Source organism: Podarcis bocagei, assembly GCF_964188305.1.
Source record: "Podarcis bocagei genome assembly, chromosome: 13".
Taxonomy (NCBI): domain Eukaryota; kingdom Metazoa; phylum Chordata; class Lepidosauria; order Squamata; family Lacertidae; genus Podarcis; species Podarcis bocagei.
In genome coordinates this window covers 22,700,636-22,718,360 of record NC_138138.1, presented here as the reverse complement: position 1 = coordinate 22,718,360, position 17,725 = coordinate 22,700,636, and the positions used below count along the sequence as shown (strand labels likewise).

At 43.6% G+C, this 17,725-nt stretch overlaps 1 protein-coding gene across 5 annotated transcripts in view; it reads right to left on the bottom strand.

The window, feature by feature from the left end:
• Window positions 1–17,725, bottom strand: part of HOXB3 (homeobox B3) — an 88,514-nt gene that overhangs the window by 49,678 nt on the left and 21,111 nt on the right. The window contains exon 1 of one of the 5 annotated variants that reach the window (XM_081166678.1): window positions 17,608–17,721. The exons of 3 other annotated variants lie outside the window; for them this stretch is intronic. The gene's annotated coding sequence lies outside the window, so the exon portion shown is untranslated. Of the gene's footprint in view, window positions 1–3,808; window positions 4,026–17,607; window positions 17,722–17,725 lie in introns of those variants that run through there. One more of the 5 variants, XM_081166677.1, reaches the window with a different exon arrangement.

The following is a 17,725-nucleotide window of genomic DNA, read 5'->3' as shown; positions in this document are numbered from 1 at the left end:
GAAGAGTTAGGGTTAGTCTACAATACGATGGATAAAAAAAATATATCCAGTTGCATAAATAGCTTTTTAAAGTAGTACTCAAGTAAGGGAACATAACCTGAATTTTCCTGTCTATTTCCTAAATGTCCATTTTCATTAAGACGCAATGTATCCACCCCTTTTGGAAGCCCTCGGGGCAGGGACCTGTCTCTTCTGAGTGCTGAGTGGCGCCTGCGCACAGATGGCACCAAACAGGTAATCCTTAGAGACCTGTTTTCTCTCAGCCCTATTTACAGAAAGGAATGGTTCTAGAACAATTTCTGCAAGCATATGAACACAGAAGGGAAGAACTGTTCTGTTCTCTCCCTGCGAATTTCCTGTTCCGCAGAAGATACCCGATAATTTGAATCAACCTGTCTGGATGCTTAAAAGATGGGGGCGGGGCGGGGGACCCACTGGCATTAAAACAACACACCACCAACACGGAATAGTCCTTGAAGGGAAAGTCTTTTTACGATTTGCTTCGCCTTTTTTCCTCCCTTTCTTTTCCTCCTTCTTCGTCTTGAGGGATGCGTTCCGTAGCGTTTGTGTCAACTACATATTCCCCTAGATGCGAATTTGTGACGCAGCTTCTTTTACACAAATTCGGATCTACAGGGTACATACAGAAGACAGAGAGAGAGATTCTCCTTTGAGTTTGGCTAGAAGTCTTCCGTTTTGGCTTACAGCAAAGAGGAAAGGTGGGCGAAATAAAATAAAATAAAATAAAAAACAAATAATCCGTTTTTCAGGAGGAAGGTATGTCTGGAAATATTTGCTTGCAACACGCGTCGCAAAATCGCGTGCCTGTTAGCCCAACTCTGTCGCGTAATCCACTGTTGCTTCTTCCTCCGCAGAAGGAATACTGTTGCAGAAAGGTAGTCCAGAAAAGTTGGGAGGGAAGGAAGGAAAGAAGGAAAGTCTGTTGGAGGATCTAAGCAGAAACAAAGTCACTCCCAATCCACTTCAGTGAGATTTATCGTTTAATTAGAACTAAAACGACCCTGTTCGCGCGATTTCGTTGTAATAAGGAATAACATTAGGCTTATTCCGATAATTTGGTTGTCTAACACACATTTACCCAGGGGTAAGTCCCACTGAACGCAATGGGGCTTAACTCTGAGTAGGCACGTATATTATTTTATTGTAGGGAGGGAGATCTTAAAACAAATACAAATACAAACAGGAAAACAGGGTGTGGCTCTCCCCCAATACACATAGGGCAATTCCACCCCTTTTCACCCCAGGGAAGAGGAATGGGGGAGGATCAAAGGGATTTCATTTCCGAAAAAAGGGGGATATAAAGGAATAAAATATGCAGTTTGTGTAAGTAATGAACCTTTTGCGGCAGGAAGTCGGGAGCAGCGCGGTTTTATGTAGATAGCTGTTAAGGCTGCTGGTCTGGAAAAATGAGACGCGTTGGAATTCGTGTTGCGGTTTTTTAAAAATTAAAAGAAAGGAAGCGGTCCCAATATTATTTTAGCGTAGGAATAGGGAATCCTTCGGGTTACACATAATTCTTCGTCAGGTAGAACAGTTTGTTCATTATTTACTCAGCAATTGGCACTGGACTACCTATGAGGTGTCTTCACGCTGGATGAAACTGTATCAGAGCAGAGCAATAGATTATGGCCCTATTAGTGAGGACAGTTCGTTTCTCCTATGTATCGAATATACTACCATAGGCAAGAGGTTATTGGTATTACTGTTTTAAACCGTTTAGCCGGGGAGCGAAGGAGGAAGAAACGCACGTGCTTCGAGACCAGCCTCCCACATGAGTCAAAAAATAGTTTGGAAAAAGTCAAAGCAGCCACATTCTTGTTGTCCTCCTTCCTCCCCCAAACAACCAAACCCGTGGCAAGAAGGCTGCGTTAATTCCCGCTTCCTACAACAACAGATGCTGGTTAGATAACAGACAAGGCGTTTGTGTTTTAAGTCATAATGCCATATTAAGCCTATACCCTTGAGAGGCCATGCCACTGGAATCCAAATCTCCAACTTCCAGGTAATGGACCGTGCGAGCCCACCCTCCAACACTGAAGGCATCATTTTTCCAACACGGGCATCCCGAACCTGAACGTATTTACATGGAAGTAAGAGCTGCTGATTTCAATAGGGCTTGCTTTCAAGTCAGTAACGAGGTCCCCGGGATTCAACCACCCCCACCTTCCATGAATTTCACCAGGTGCACCGTCTAATTCAACTAATATGTCGCAACCTATTTGTAAAGTGCGCCACCCCGGTCGGGCGGGGGGAACCCATAACTGCCCCGGTTGTTTTAGTGGGGCTAATATATTGTCGGGCGACAACACAGGAAATCCGGGATCTCAGCTGCAGATTTGTCTACTAAGAACAGAGACAAGTCCGACTTGAAAGCGCACCACACTCGGAATAATTTGTTTCAGTGGGAATCATGACCAAATTTAGGACTAAGGGCACTTTTGCAGAGTTGCAGGCCAACTCCAGTGCGCGGAGAGAAAGAACTTTCCTTCCACGAAGCCTACCAGGCACAAAGGTATACCAGTTATACACCTTTGAGACATCCGCTCTCCTCTTTCTCCTGACCTTGATCGCTTCCATTTTTCATTTCCCCCGCCCTCTCCTGTTTCATCTGTATTCCATCCAGTCTTGTCTCAAGACATGGGTTTTTCGGGAAAACGAATAGCTAGGCCTACTCTTTTATTTATTTATATATATCTCTATCTAATTTTTTTTAATTTAAAGCGCCACCGCCACTTTTTTAGAATGCCTTGCGCAAATAGACAAAGGGGGGTTTCATCCTAGTATCACCAGCACCCCTAGCGTCTAGCAGAAATGTTCGATTCTTCCCACCCTCTCCAAAAGTCCCCCCCACCGCGCACCACGCACACACAGAGGCATGGACAACAGCCTGCTGTCCCCAAATCAAAAGATACACCCCCCCACCCTCCCAACCATCCGTGTTTTGTTTTGGCCACTCTCAATTGCTCTAATAAAAACGTCTCAACTTTTCGGAAGTTTGCAAAGACAGATTTAGCTCAGGCGTTCTCTGCATTTCAAAGAGGCAAGTTAATGAAGCCCTAAAACGACAGAGTTTCCAGGCAGATGGGACCCACAATACATTGTTTGCATACTACAATAAAGTTTAAAAAGATAGGAAAGGACGACTGAGCAATTTTTTGCCACAGAGGGTGCACACCTTTCGGACGCTACTCGGGCGTCCCAGTAATGTGTGTGTCCCGTTCCCCCCCATGACCGCACAACATCAAACTCAAAGCACCTGCCAATATATGCCAATATTATTTTACTACTAAGAACTGTTATCTTCTGGCTACCTTGGATCACCGCGTGAATCCCGTTCTTCGCAATGGGGGGGGGGGAGAGCTTGCGCAGGAGAACTTCCCTCTCCCCTCTATATTGCTTTCAGGACCCCCATCTAGGTAACTGCTGAGCTTGCCTCAGCGTTCAAGGCTGCTTTTCTGCACGTTGACCTAGCAGATCAGCTCCAGTTTACTACGGATAGACTTACTTCCGAGCAAATGCGTTAGGGATCGAGCCTCTTTATTTTGCAATCACAGCACCCTTCTCTGGATTGAGAGCAAAAAAAGCCTGGAGGTCTTCTCCTTCGACTCCTATACCTCCCCTCCCCACACACTTTCCCCAAGGTACAAAAACTGAAGCGTTTACAACCCCCCGCCCCTTGTTCGCGCAGTTAAAAATAACCATCCCGTGCAAGACAGGATACAAAACGCCGCAGCCTTTCCCAAGCTGTCCAGCCACAACCACAATAAAAAGAATCCGAAACACCAACCAGAGAACTGGATCCTTCCGTCGTATCTCTCCTTCCTCCATGTCAAAGATTATTTTTTTTCCACGATAGGAAATCTCTTCCTTTTCCTTTCCTCCCCCTCCCCCTGCGATTGCCTTTTAAAGCCTAAGGAATAGCTGGCTACCAGCTTGCAGGGAGCCGTAGGCCTAACTGAGCGTTTTCGGTTCGGATACCCGCAAGTTTTCGTATTAATCTCCATACTTTGTCAGTCTTTGTTAAACAGCTAGGCGTGTCCCCAGCGCCTCCAACATTTTAATATTTGTTAGACGCGCTGACCTGAGTTTCACCCCACTCCGGGGCTCTCCCTCTTGCATTTTCTATAATACGCTTGCATAGTTCTCTCGGTCATATTGAATTTTACCCAGGTCATTACTTTGGAGGGGTGGGGGAAATGCCACGGCAAGGAATTTTAATGCAGGCTTTCCTCTCTGTAGCGCCTGCGACTTTTTCCCCCCAGTCTCTTTGTAAGTTGCTCTTTGGCCAGTAGATGCTTATGCAAAAGAGAAATGTGCGAGGACATATGCGCGCGCGTGCAGATAGATAGACAGATGAATTTACGAATATGTGCGCGTCACTTGAGCCTGTTTATGCGTGCATCTAGATATGCATTCAATAAACACATGCATAAATTATTATTCAGCTGATGTGCCCCCCCTTTTTTTGGCTTCGGGACCAAAACTTTTTTCATTCCAAATTAAAACTTAAACACACTTTCCTCACACATGAATAGGATCTATTCCCTCCTCCCGAAAAAAAGGAAAAGAAACAACGACCACTGAATAAAACACAATACAGAGAAATGATACGGGGATTCAAAGGGAGGGAAAGAAGTACTGTACATATTCTGAAATCTCTGTGCCTTTTCCCATCACGAGCAAAGCTGCGGTTGAATGTCACCTACGCTTATGTAATATATTCCCCCTCCCTTCTCCCAGTTAAAGTAATTCCGGAAGGAAATTTGTTGGAAAGAAACTCTACCTTTGAAGCCACCAGAGGTGTTACCCTAACTCATCAAAGGTCTAGCTTCAAGAATGTAATGGATTGTGAAGGCTTGAGCTTTCCAGGCCCGTAGCTGCCTATTGTTCGATGTATGTATTGTTCACCATCTATTCTACAGGTACACACACACACACACACACACACACACACACACACACACACACACGGTGTGCTGCAGAGCAGGTTACCTGCTGCACTTGACAGAGGCATGCCATGAGAAGTCTATGGAAAAGTCAATTGGCATTAAATTATTTCTATTAATAACTCATTACATGGATTGTCTTGGGGGGGGGCGGACTTGTAGAAATAACCTCTCGCTCTCATTTTCGCCACGAACGGGTTTTAAAGCTCGTCCAATAGCAGCTTATCCCCTTGTTCTCTCGGATTCTTTATCCCTGACGGCTCTTCCTATAGAGGGCTGGGCTATGGTGGCAAATTGACTCTTAAACGGTAGGATACACGGGGATCTGTACTGGGAGCAAAGGAAGCGTGTGCTTGTGTGAGCCATGAAAATTCATGCCGAGATGATTTTAACCTTCTGAAAACAAACGGAGTTGTTACCCACTCACATTCCCCCTCCCTTGTTATTGCGCAAACCTGGAGCGGTGATGACTGCGCTTCAGAGATAACTGTAGTAATTAGAGAAGCCTAGAGATGGATCGCCCAAGTTACGCTTAAAATGTAGCCCGTTTACAGTGATCTTTCATAAATACCAAGCAAAAAAAGCCTCAAGAGTTCGTTACAATTAACCTGTATTGCTTTATGGGAGAGTACGCACGCAAATACACACCTTGAAATGCTAATATTATTATTTTTTGCTTTTGCATTTCAACCAATTTGGGATTAGATATCCGAATGGAGATATATGGAAACCAACCATTTCTATGTGACGCACCTCCCAAGAAATGCATTTTGGATGTAGAAATACCCTCTTGCTTAGGATCGGGTGTGCCTTTAAATACGCGGACCACAACCCCCTTAAACCTCTTACTCCAAATTAAGGACAACCCAATTTACAACTCAGTAACTCTGCTTAAACCTCCATCCTAACCACTTGGGTTTGGACTCAGTCCGAAACTTACGCCGCAGCAACTAGGGTAAGACAGCAACTTGTCACCCCTGGTTCTAAATATTTACACTTAAAACAATAGGGTCTTCTTGACCTTTAACAGGACTTTATATCCCAGATCCTGAACAGGCTTTATTGCAAACGAATCTCACTCTTTTCAGTGGGGCTTGCTTTTGATAGTCAACGTGTTTAGGATCTGCGCACAAATAAATTAGCTGGTAGCCAGCTACGTGGTTCTGATTCATGGAGGTTCTGCAGTGAATCGCTCCTTTCCACCTACATCGTGCAACAAGGCGGGGGGAACTGTTCCTCATATAGAATCGACTGACGCTAAATTCAATTTAATCCGCTAAATGTTGAACAGGAGAGCTATAAGAAAGGAAGAACAGGAGCTCGGGGTGCTTCTGCGGTCTGCGTGTGTGTACTTAGAATGGTTTCATAAATTTTCCTTCCAACTGTACCATTATCCTAACTGCTGAGATCAACCCCTTCATTCGAAATTAAAATGATTTATTTATTTATTTTACTGTCGACTTTAATCCGGCCTGGTTCGTTCTTTATTGTTGCCGAATATATTCTGCGCCAGTAATTCGGATGAGGAATGACCCCCAAGCACACACGCATCAATTCAGAGGAGGTGCATGCCCTAACACTCTTGCAACAGAGTTTTAGAAATTAAATCTGCCAGCCAATCGAATATTCGATTCCTCTCAGCCGTTTGACCGAGCAATGTATTAATGAGCAGAAAACGGTTAATTACCACTGCACTGCTAAGCCTCTGTGAAGACACCGTTAAGACTCTTAACTTCAGTTATCTTCTTAATTTAAGAGGATCCTGAAGCAAGTGGACAATCCCTCCTAAATGTGAGATGATTTGCAATCGACTAAACAAAAGGCGCTTTTTATCAGAAGGAAAAGTGAACGTATTAAATGTTATTAATCAAATTCGGGAATATGGAATAGTCTCTCTTCGAATACTCTGACGTTGAAGGACAGTATATGATTATCTAAAGAAAATGAATATAATAAAGTGAAACAAAACCCAGATTCCAAATGCCTTGACAATAAGCAAGCTCAGAACCCATCAGTATTGTGGGAGATCCAAGGTTAAGATAGTATCCGACAATTTATTTTAAGACAGTGTTAGTACTGCTTTCCAGTTTTAAGAGGCAAAGTCTCTACAGCAATTAATCCCCTAAAAGACAAAGTCATAGTTATTAACCCATTAATCCCTGATAGTTAATCTGTAAAACTTTACAGAACACCCCAACAGGAAGTTGCGTAGGAGAACTTCCGGGATGCTTCACATCCTATATTACTAGAGGATTAAGGCTGAAATTTATCCTTCGCAAGACCGAAATGAATGGGCGCTGAGCAAAACCGAGGTAGTTTTTTTTAAAAAAAAATCAACAGGGTTTGTTTGCATATGGGAAATGGATGCTGGATTCTGCCCTAAATCCCCTACAGCTTGGAGCTTATGATAAAATCTTTTAGAAGCATTCTTTGACACATCCTATATTGTTTCCAATTCCTTTGTTTATTATTCATTTTAATGACGTGATACGTATTTTTATAGTTATTTGATTTCAGAAAAGCATACATCTTTACCCTGGGAACACCCCTCCAACTTTGGTTCAGTGATTATTTTCCCCATGGGGATGTGTGGAAGATTACAAAGATTATTTTAATTAAAATATTACGTTATAAATGTTCGCTGTGTAGCAAAGATTTGTTATGCTTTAATAATAATAATAATAATAATAATAATAATAATAATAATAATAATAATAATCCACGTTATTGAATTAATATATTATAGCTCTTTAATTTATAGTATACATAGATGATCACAGCAGTTAAAGAGCTTGTACAGAAAAAGAAACTTTTCAAAAGAACAAACGTGTGTGTTCTAAATCTGCGCCGACTAGAAGGTTGTGATCCAGCAGGAAGCTCTTACGCGCAAACGCCATTGTGGTGAATGAATGTAAGCACTGCCCCGATCCTGCGTAGTGCCCATTCACTCTAATGGCCCTTACCCAGGAAGAACTGCCTGCGGCACTGAGTCTAAACTGTTCAGTACAGTCCTTACTTAGAAAGAGAGAGAGATCGACCCAAGGCACCCCCAACACCAAGCTCAAAATACTACTACCTCATCATCCTAGCTAACCTGCCTGCCCCCAGCCTCCCAGCTCCACCTTGTCCCCCTTTCATAGACAACAGCTCTGTAACATTTTGAGTCGCCTCTCTCTACACTTCCTAACTCTTACCTCGCGATCGTATTCTCTCATCTCTAGCCAGTAAACAAGCAAGGTCTCTTCCCCTCCCCCCCCCACGCTACACCATCACCCTTCCCCCTCCCCTCCCCTCCCCCCTCCCTCTCCTCTTTAGCACTGACATCCAGTCTATCAGCCTCAAACACAAGACCCGGTCTCGCACCGCCTAAACTTTTGACCCTCGCCTTTTTGACCCCTCGGAGCTATAATGGCGTTCTATCCAATCTACCAACGACCATACAGTATTCACCTCTCCTAGTCTTCAGAACCTGCGCAGACTTTCTTTCTCTTTCTTTCTTTCTTTCTTTCTTTCTTTCTTTCTTTCTTTCTTTCTTTCTTTCTTTCTTTCTTTCTTTCTTTCTTTCTTTCGTTTTCCCCTCATTTCACTCAGCGTTTGCAACCCACCTCCAATCCCTATATCCACCCCCTCCTCCCAAACCACACTTTAAAAGGGTGCTGCGTGCTGGGGGGGTGGGGAGAGAACGCGAAGAAAAGGACAGCTGGGCTCGACGCCTTGAGAACCAGTTTTTCTTTTATTTGCCAACTTGAGGGCTACCCGCGGCAATAGTTGAGCCCCCTGTTTTCGCCGTTTTAGTGCTGGGGAGCTGCGCGGTTGCAGAAGGTGGCTCGCGGCTCCCCCCACCCCGCAGTGGGGAGGGCGTGGTTCGCCGTGCATTTTGGCTAAGCTTCCAGGGGGATAAATGAAGACTTCTTCAAAGAGCTCGCCAGAAAGGCTCAGGAAGTGACCCTGGGTAGCTGCGGTGGATTGGTCTGAAGCGGGCTCTGCTGGTTATACTGAGATGTTACAAGCTTTTGAGATTTCCGCCGCCCCCCATTCCAATCTCGCCACCCCACCCCCCTCTTTCGCACACCGATATAATACTTCGCAGAGTTTATTTTAAGGGAAGTTTGTCCTTTTTTTGCCTCCATCTGCGAAACAGCAGCAGGACCCTCATTAAACCGTGTTTTAATAAATCCCAAAAGATCAGGTAGTGTTAGTTTGCACCCCAGCCAGGAACAAGAACAACCCGAAATAAAAACTTGAGGAATTGGGGCCCTTTAGAGTCCAGAGCTGAACTGGCTTAGGTTGCAATCCTACGCTTAGTTGCGAGGCATTCCCATTGGGTTTCACTTGGGCTTAGGTTCTGGGGGCAACCACGGAACATGCAAGAACCCTCTTCATGATATGCAATATTTTGAGGTGGATTGAGCCACATTCAGGATAAACACTTAAATTACTCAAGTCCACTGATTTTTGTGGGTCTACTCTGAGTAGGACAACCGTGGGGAAGCACCCAAGAGTTGCGCCCTTTTGGTAATGTACCGGTAATTGTCTCCCCCGATCTAGCAAAGCAGAATGAACATTTCATTCTCAATTGCACTGCTGTTGTTTTAAATAAAGCAGCCCAAGAGAGGAAGGACAGAATCATGGAAGGAAGATCTTCTAAATTCCTTTAAGGCACCCACCCCTCACACATATATATGGATAAATTTGGGGCTGTGAGACGAAGTGATATACTTGGGAAAGAGCATTAAAACTGCTCAGGAGCTGTTGATTTCTTATGAGACACAAATCAAAACTGTCATCTTCAAAGTTAACGTTTATTTCATGTGTGGAAGGAACAGAGGGCTATGACCTTTGGATGAAGAATATGCACGTGCTGATCAATTACCCTGTTAACAGATGTTGGTACTATCATGTCATCTGATCAAACCTTCATCCCCCAGAAACCAAGCCGGCAACGTGTTTCTATAGGTCAAATGATTTATTAGGGAGTAATAAATATATAATCTCATATAAACGATATCTCAGTCTTCTTTCTTTTGTCCGTCCAACCAAGCACCAACCAACCAACCAACCAACCAACACATTTGTATAGCAACGCCAATGCAGTCAAAGCGGTTTACAATGGTAAGGAAAAATAGAGGAGGAGGGAAGAAGAAAACAAGCAAACTCAAGTACTATTTGGAATCAGCTCTACCACCTCTATTTGCTTGGGAATAGCTCCCATGAATATTCTGAAGCGTGTTTGAAGCAGTCAGGAAAGTGGTGATATTCGTTTCCTCTTCTAACAAGGCGTGTGCGGGTAAAACACCTACGAAAACTTGCTTCTCCATGTCACATAGCAGGCTATATCTTCTCCCCTTAACACTCCCCCCCCCCAGCAAAGTATTTTTCACTTCTCACCTTTACAACAAACATCCCAGGCTATCATCGTTGTTCTCCTTTTACAGACTGGAGGGAGACTAACGCTGAGTGACAGCGGCTTGCCAGGGGCTGCCCAGGAAACCATGTTTGAGATTAGATCCTGTCCAGGCCTTGCCACCCATCTTCTCGACTATGTTCTTGTCTGCATATACTTGGTCAAACCAGAATAGGTGCTCGTTCGTTTGTTCTTAATTGCAGTTGTGGCGTTTAGGTTTTTTTGCTTTGTTTTAATTTCAACAAACCGAATGCGGTTCCGAATTGTGGCAATTTGGAAGGAGAGTTTACGGAAGGCGTGGATGGTTGTGAAAGACCACTAAAACTTGAGCCTTAAAATGAGACTCTCCCCCCAAGTACTTGAGGAAGAGTCACCCATTGCATTTTGATTTGGGGCAGGGAGGCGGGGGTGGGGTGGGGGAGAAGAAGAGCTGGTTCTCCTATATAGATGCTGCTCTTTACCTCTCTGTCTGCTGACCTGGGAATGATCCCGAGTTCCTATGAATTATTGATGAGCTATAAGGACCGTTCCCCCCTTCTTTCAGTATGCAAACCCCATTACACTGTTAAAATGGCGATTTAATCGTTTAGAATAGCTTTGCTTTGCTTCCTGCTCGCGCCCTCTCCCCCCGCCCCTCAAGACAACTCATTTGTGCCCCCTTTTCATTTAATTTTCTTAATTAAAATCCTTTCACAGATTTTAATCCCTCTCCTTTTCTCTTCTGGTAAAGGAGAGAGAGAGAGAGAGAGAGAGAGAGAAGGACCTTATAGTTAAAACAGCGAAACTGCTTTTTAAAACCAGTTGTTTTAAACAATCGTAAACCCGCGAGCTTCTATTATTTTTAAATCAAGAAGAATAGGGGCGGTATTTTTCTTTGGTGTTTTAATCCAGATTACAGTGGAACAAACTCAAGACAATTCAGCAACCACTCTTGCACCATGAAATGATGCCTCGTTGGGCAAAGAGAGATATAATAATGAACATTATGTGGGTGGGTGGGAGTGTAGAAAGAGCGAGACAGACAGACACCTATGGCATCCTACAGCCAAAGTTAAGATCACTATGCAGTGCAGTCTCATACATGACTCGCACTGTGTTCAGTGGGGCTTACTCACAGGTTGGTATTGATAGGATTACAGTTTAAGTCCCGTTGGTTTTATTGATGGAATGAAGCAGGTGCCTAAATCTCTCCCGTTGAACTAAATGGCATTTTAAAGTGCTCAGGTTGGTGGTATCGAGATCCTGTTTTATTTTTGCTTCTAGTGCCTGTGGCCGGGTACTTTTTAAAAAAATTAAAAGTCCCCTCCTATTTCCGAATTAAAACAGTTTTAAGCAACATAATATGGGCTTAAACTCCTCATTCCGCCATTAGTACCTCTGGAAGATCCATTCTGTTATTTGACTTGGGCACAGTAAGAAGGCAGAAATCGGGAGCAAACATAAATTCTTATGCGATTATCTGCATCCTTTTCTCTGCCTCTTGCTTTTGGAAGTGTGCAGTCCTAGACACACATCCCTGAGAGTCCCATTGAACTCAACGGGAACTACTTCTGAATATGTATGGATAGGGTTGCACTGTAAGAGAAGAGAGACTGTCTCCATCATTGCTATACAGTTTACTAAAGGAAAGGAAAATAACACGCACCCGCTATCAAAGCCCTTCTACATACTTTGCTACACATGCCATCAACTTGTAAGATGTGAGTTCAGGGCCCAATTTTGGATAGGAGGTGTATTCCCAGCAGCTGACAGGGGGGAAATAAACCACTTCACTTTGTTCTTAAATATCCATTTGTCTACGGCCCTGATAAACAATAACCTTAGAGTTGGGTATCACCACAGGCATGTGGAAAAGTTAAATGTATATATTTAACCAAACATCTGTGCAAAAGCTTGGAATGCCAAAAATTTTGCATGGCATAAGTGCTTGAATCTGCTCTCCTACAACACATTACATGACAATTGCTTCTAAGTAGGGATGAGGTGCCTGCAAGCCACAAAGCAAATATTTTAGAGACACTTCTCCACTCTATCCAGATGTAAAAGCTTTGTGGCCAGTCTAGTAAATCTATTTCTTTAGCTATCTATATAAATATCTGTGCAGGTTATGCTCATGCATAGTGAGTAGATGGCTATAAGGTCGTGTGTGTGTGTGTGTGTGTGTGTGTGTGTGTGTGTGTGTGTGTGTGTGTGTGAAAGGGGGTATTCATACAATGGTTTATACACACACATGCGCCTGCAATGAATAGGGTGGACTGGTTATCATGAGGCCAACAGAGTTCAAGGGGAGTTTATCCATTGACTTCAAAGAACATTGGATCTGACCTTTTGTGGTCAAGAAGTCAACTATTGTCGCCTGACAAACGTACTACTTAGAGAGGTGTATATTGGCTGGTCTGGAGCAGATTGTCTCCTCCCCCCAACACCCCCCCTTCACAATTTGTGAGGATAGACTGGAAAGATTAATTGGGAAAGATTCGAACAGGATGCATAAAAGGCCCACTTCTGTTTTGGGAAGGTCTGGGATCTTTGGGGGAGGGGCAGGGAGGATGTGTATGTGTGTGCAGTTTATTATTTACAACTGCTAATTACAGTAAGCAGACTACTACTACTCCTGAAATTCACCATCACTGTTACAATAACTTTACTAGCAGATGTGTACAAAAAAGAAAGAAAGAAAAGAAAAGCCACAGTCCTAAATACCACCGGACACTGTACCTAACCAATATTATTGAAACCAATGTGTCTTAATTTTCACTTCCTCCTGTTTGGAATGGACGATTTTCGACTCCTACTACTACCCACCCCTGAATCTTGTTCAGTAGTAGCAACTTCTCCACTGCGTGATATCATGAAAAGAGAAAAAAAATGCAGGGAGAAACTTCAAAAGAGCAAATAAAATTCGGATTTGCAGAATTCGTGAAGAGAAAATATTATTATTATTGTTATTAATAATAATACAAACTCCATTGTATAGAATTGTATAGAATATGATATTATCTGCAAGATATGATATACGATGAGTGTTTCCTGTTTACATTGTATATAATTAAATTTCACTACTGCAAATAATAATAATAATAATAATAATAATAATAATAATAATAATAATAATAATAAACACGATAGGCAATTGGGGGTGAGCAGTATTTTCTGGTGAAACCCTCCTGTATCTAGGAAGAATTGCCTTCCTGTTTACTCTCACATGAAGACTTTCTCAAGCCGTTGCAGGGAAAAGCAAACAAACTAAGAACAAGGAACAAGAATAGGAAGAAAAAGATAAGAGAGGAATTTCTACTTTTCCTTACTATAAACTCCCACTGGCCATAATAAACACTGGCGTCTGTGGAGAAAGGATAGCAACTTTGGAAAAGACACCAGGAGAAGAAAAGTGAGTTATAGAAGGGAACTTTTGACATAACTCTGAATGCAGATGAACAGAGAATATGCACAGAAAACCTAAAGAATGTTGCCTCCTCTGTTGGGACAGTTCTAGCTTGCGGAAAGGATTTAAGAGGGGCGCGGGGGAGGGAGGTCTGGTTTAGGACTGCGGATCAGTGGCCAGGCTTAACAGATTATGAGATGTTTCTACTTTCCCTTCTTTAGATGTTTTGGGCAGGACAGAAGCAAGGGAAACACCCACCGGTCACCTTTATGAAGGGGTGGCCTCCCTTGTGCCGTCTTTCTTTCGACGCACGGAATGCCCTTCCCATTAAAATGGAACCGGATGGAATCAGCCCAACAAACACAACGGCCAGGATCAAACGAGGTGCTAGGGATGGGACGCTGGACCTGGTTCTCTTGAGACACCGCAGGTATCATCCTGATAGGATGCCCTTCTTGCCTTGGCTGTGTGGGATAGCAGTCCTGCAGCGTAATCCTAGTCATGTTTCCTCGGAAGTATAGCACACTGAGTTGCAAAGAGCATACTCCCCCAATTTACCTAAGCCCACTTACGTATTGAATTTGAGTGCAATAGGACTTTACTCAGGCTTGGTTAAGACTGCAGTGTCAGCCTGCATAGGATCGCAAGCCTTCCTTCCACATATGCCGCAATACGCAAGTGAGAAATGTATGTATGTAGGTGCATAGGCGTGGGGATTAATCGTACAGGCAGATGAATCACAAACATGCAAAGAGAGAAGTGTGGACTGGATAGGAAGAAAGGGAGGTTTATGGAATGGAGAAACTCACGGATGGGTGGTGGAAATTTCCTTAGCAATAAGGTCCTCTGTTTTCCGACCCTGGAAACCAGAGATCTCCATTCTTCCCATACATAGGTATTACTCCTTCACTCCGTGCCCATAGTCTAGATTGTTGCTCAGTGTCCCAGTGCCAATAAATTGGCCGGAAAGGAAAACAATGTCGTTCATATATGTGTATGAGCGCCCATACCAAACGTCGGCATCCTTCCTGAGACCAGATACAGATTCGATGAGACCGCAGTATCTCACAGAACAGATAAGAGTGCATGACTGGCGCACAGCCTGCGAACTCTAACCTAAACGGGTAGCATTCTTTTCTCTCTCATTCTGTGGAGATGTATCTATCTATTTTACAGGTGTGCATACGTGTGTAAGCTGGCTTGTGGCAGCCCCTAAAGTCTGAATCATTTGTTTCGTGTTCAAGAGCACGATCCAGTCAAGGCTAAAGTTCCATTTAATTCAATGGAATATATTTAAGCAACTGCCTAACTCTTCAGTTGAATTACATGGGAGCAGGATGTGCTTAAGGATAGGTGGGTCATAACTCCAAAGGGTTTTTTCAGAAGAACAAAGGTGTACTGTATTATGTACTGAGAGACATTCGGAGTAAGGTTTTAGAGAATATGGTCTTTCCCCATTCAAGCTAGCAAGCTACCATCACCAGGCACATTGCACAACTGCAGTCAAGTGTGTTCTCAGATCCTATTCTCAGAGAAGGGCACAGAGTCAATAGGGGACAGTCTTCAGAAACAGTAGGAAGGATGGTCTAAATGTGATAGGAAGGGAGAAGCAGCAAAAGTGGTCCCTTTTATCCTGCACCGAAAGACATGTGTCTACCAAATGTTACACAGCCCTAAAGATCCTAGCTTCAAGCAATGGAGGGGGGAGGGAGGAAAGGGGGAGAATAACACTTGGAAAATATTCCTCAACCCACAAAACCGCCAGAGCTCATTCAGCAGGGTTACTTACTTAAAGTCTATTTCAATGAATAGTGTTCTTGCCTAGGCCCCATTCATTTAAATGGAACTTGTGAGAGATAATTCAGGTTGGAAAATGGCTCCTTCGCACCAGCTCATTTTTGAAAGCGGGTGCAGAAATATGAAAAAAACACACAACACCCCAAAACCCACAATGCCTACAAATCAGTTAGAAACTGTTCTGCTTATGGAAGAGCAAGGCCTCTTTGAATCTCTGATTTACTAGTACGTAATTTCCATTAAAACGAAGAGGAGCGAGGTAGCATAAAGAAGAAGGGCTGGTAGCGAGGTTGCAGCAGAGTCAACATCTCATTTCATCAGTCCGAATGAGTTTGTGGTTTCTTTGTTTTTAAACGCCAACACACAATTTACATTTCAGTTCTGTGCTACTTTATTCGGAGGTAAGCCCACAAAGCACAGCGGGATATACCCCAGATATAAGTGTGCATAGGTTTGCATAGGAGAAGACTGCATATACCATTGAAGTCTATGGAATGCAGCTGTCATTTTGAAGCCCTGAGGCTCCCTCTTATCTAAGATCCTATACAGCCCCTTATTCCTGAACGTAAGAAGCAAGCAAGCTTCAAAACTCAAACAAGGTTTGTCCCACTCCCTCCCTGTGTTTTAAAATATTTCATTTGGCTGATCCAACAACAAGAGTAAATAGAAGTTTCTAAAGCTCTTTGGCATAATCGCGTTAAAGTCCAGAGTCAAACAGCTTTAGGTCAAGTGCTGGATGTTTATGCTGAAAGCATCCTCAAGACAAGAGGATTTTTTACGTTCATTGATCAGTATCTGGATTAGGCCCCGTCTGGAAAGCCTCTGCTACCTTTATGATGAACCTTTCCTATTTGGACGGAAGAAACGGGAAGTTTCAAACATTTATGGGGCATGGAGCAGTATCTCTCCCCTCCCTCCAAAAAACTCATTTCCCTTTTCCAAAGGCGCCTTGCTTCGGACAGAGAAGATTCCATAAGTGGGCGAGATGGAAACCTGCCCCATTTAACAAACTTTAGTCTCTTCCACCTTTATATCAGCCAAGCAACTAGCCTGGACACATTGACTTGGAAGGAAGCCCCACTTGATTCACGGTGCTTACTTCCGGGGGGGGGGAATATGCATAGCAGAGAGTTGCACAAGACACGGGGACGCACCACATAGGACACTATCCACGGGAAAGTACATGCTCTTTGATCTTCATTTCCACCAGGCTTGCGCAGGAGAACTTCCCAGGCCATGGTTAGCAGCAACATGTGGAAAATTACAAATATACCGAGGAAGTGAAGGAAGATACCTTTTAAAATGGGGTGGGGGTTGGGAGGCCAAAGGAAATGTCCCGAACGACAGAAATACTGAAGAATGGGGAGGGGGAGGTAAATTGTGAACGTCCAATGTTCTGACGGTAAGTTATTCAGGAATACACACACACACACACACACACACACACACGGTTAAAAAGCAATGTTGTCTCTCAAAGTCTACATTTTGCTTTCCCAGCGTGCGCGCACACAGGACACACAGACACACGCAGACAGAACAGCCTCTGTTGAAAGCAAGCCGTCGAAATCAATCCTACTGATTCTGATAGGAATCACTTCTAAGTAAGTGTGCTTAAGACATGGACATCAATACACGCCCAATACCTGAATACACCCGCAAAGTGCTTTACAAGAGCTACCAGCGAAGTTGTCATACATAATCCCCTCTCTCCCTCGAGCAAAATCCCTTGGAGCACTCCGCAGTGACATCGCCATTCATCGAGATGGAACGCTTCATCTTATTTCCTCTTCTTCTGCTAACCATATGCCTATATACACATTCATACATAGATACATACATACATACATACATACATACATACATACATACATACATACATAACGTGGGCCACTCCAAGGGAGTACTGGGGCCTTAACATTCATTTAGCTAAGACTGTACAGAAGCAAGCTGGAAAGAGAGACAGGAATCCCTCCCCCCGCCCCCCCCCGCCCAATCTCTAGCAATCTAGCCTTTTAAAAGTCATTTAACCAGATAGTATTTCAAGAGAAACTTACTTTAAGCTTAGCAGTTTCTAAGTCCTCTGGAGTAAACACTGAACCATCAATGCTTCCTATTCCAGCAATGGAGAAGCCTTTATCTAGCCTGGAAAAGTGATCTCCCATTCCTGCCCCT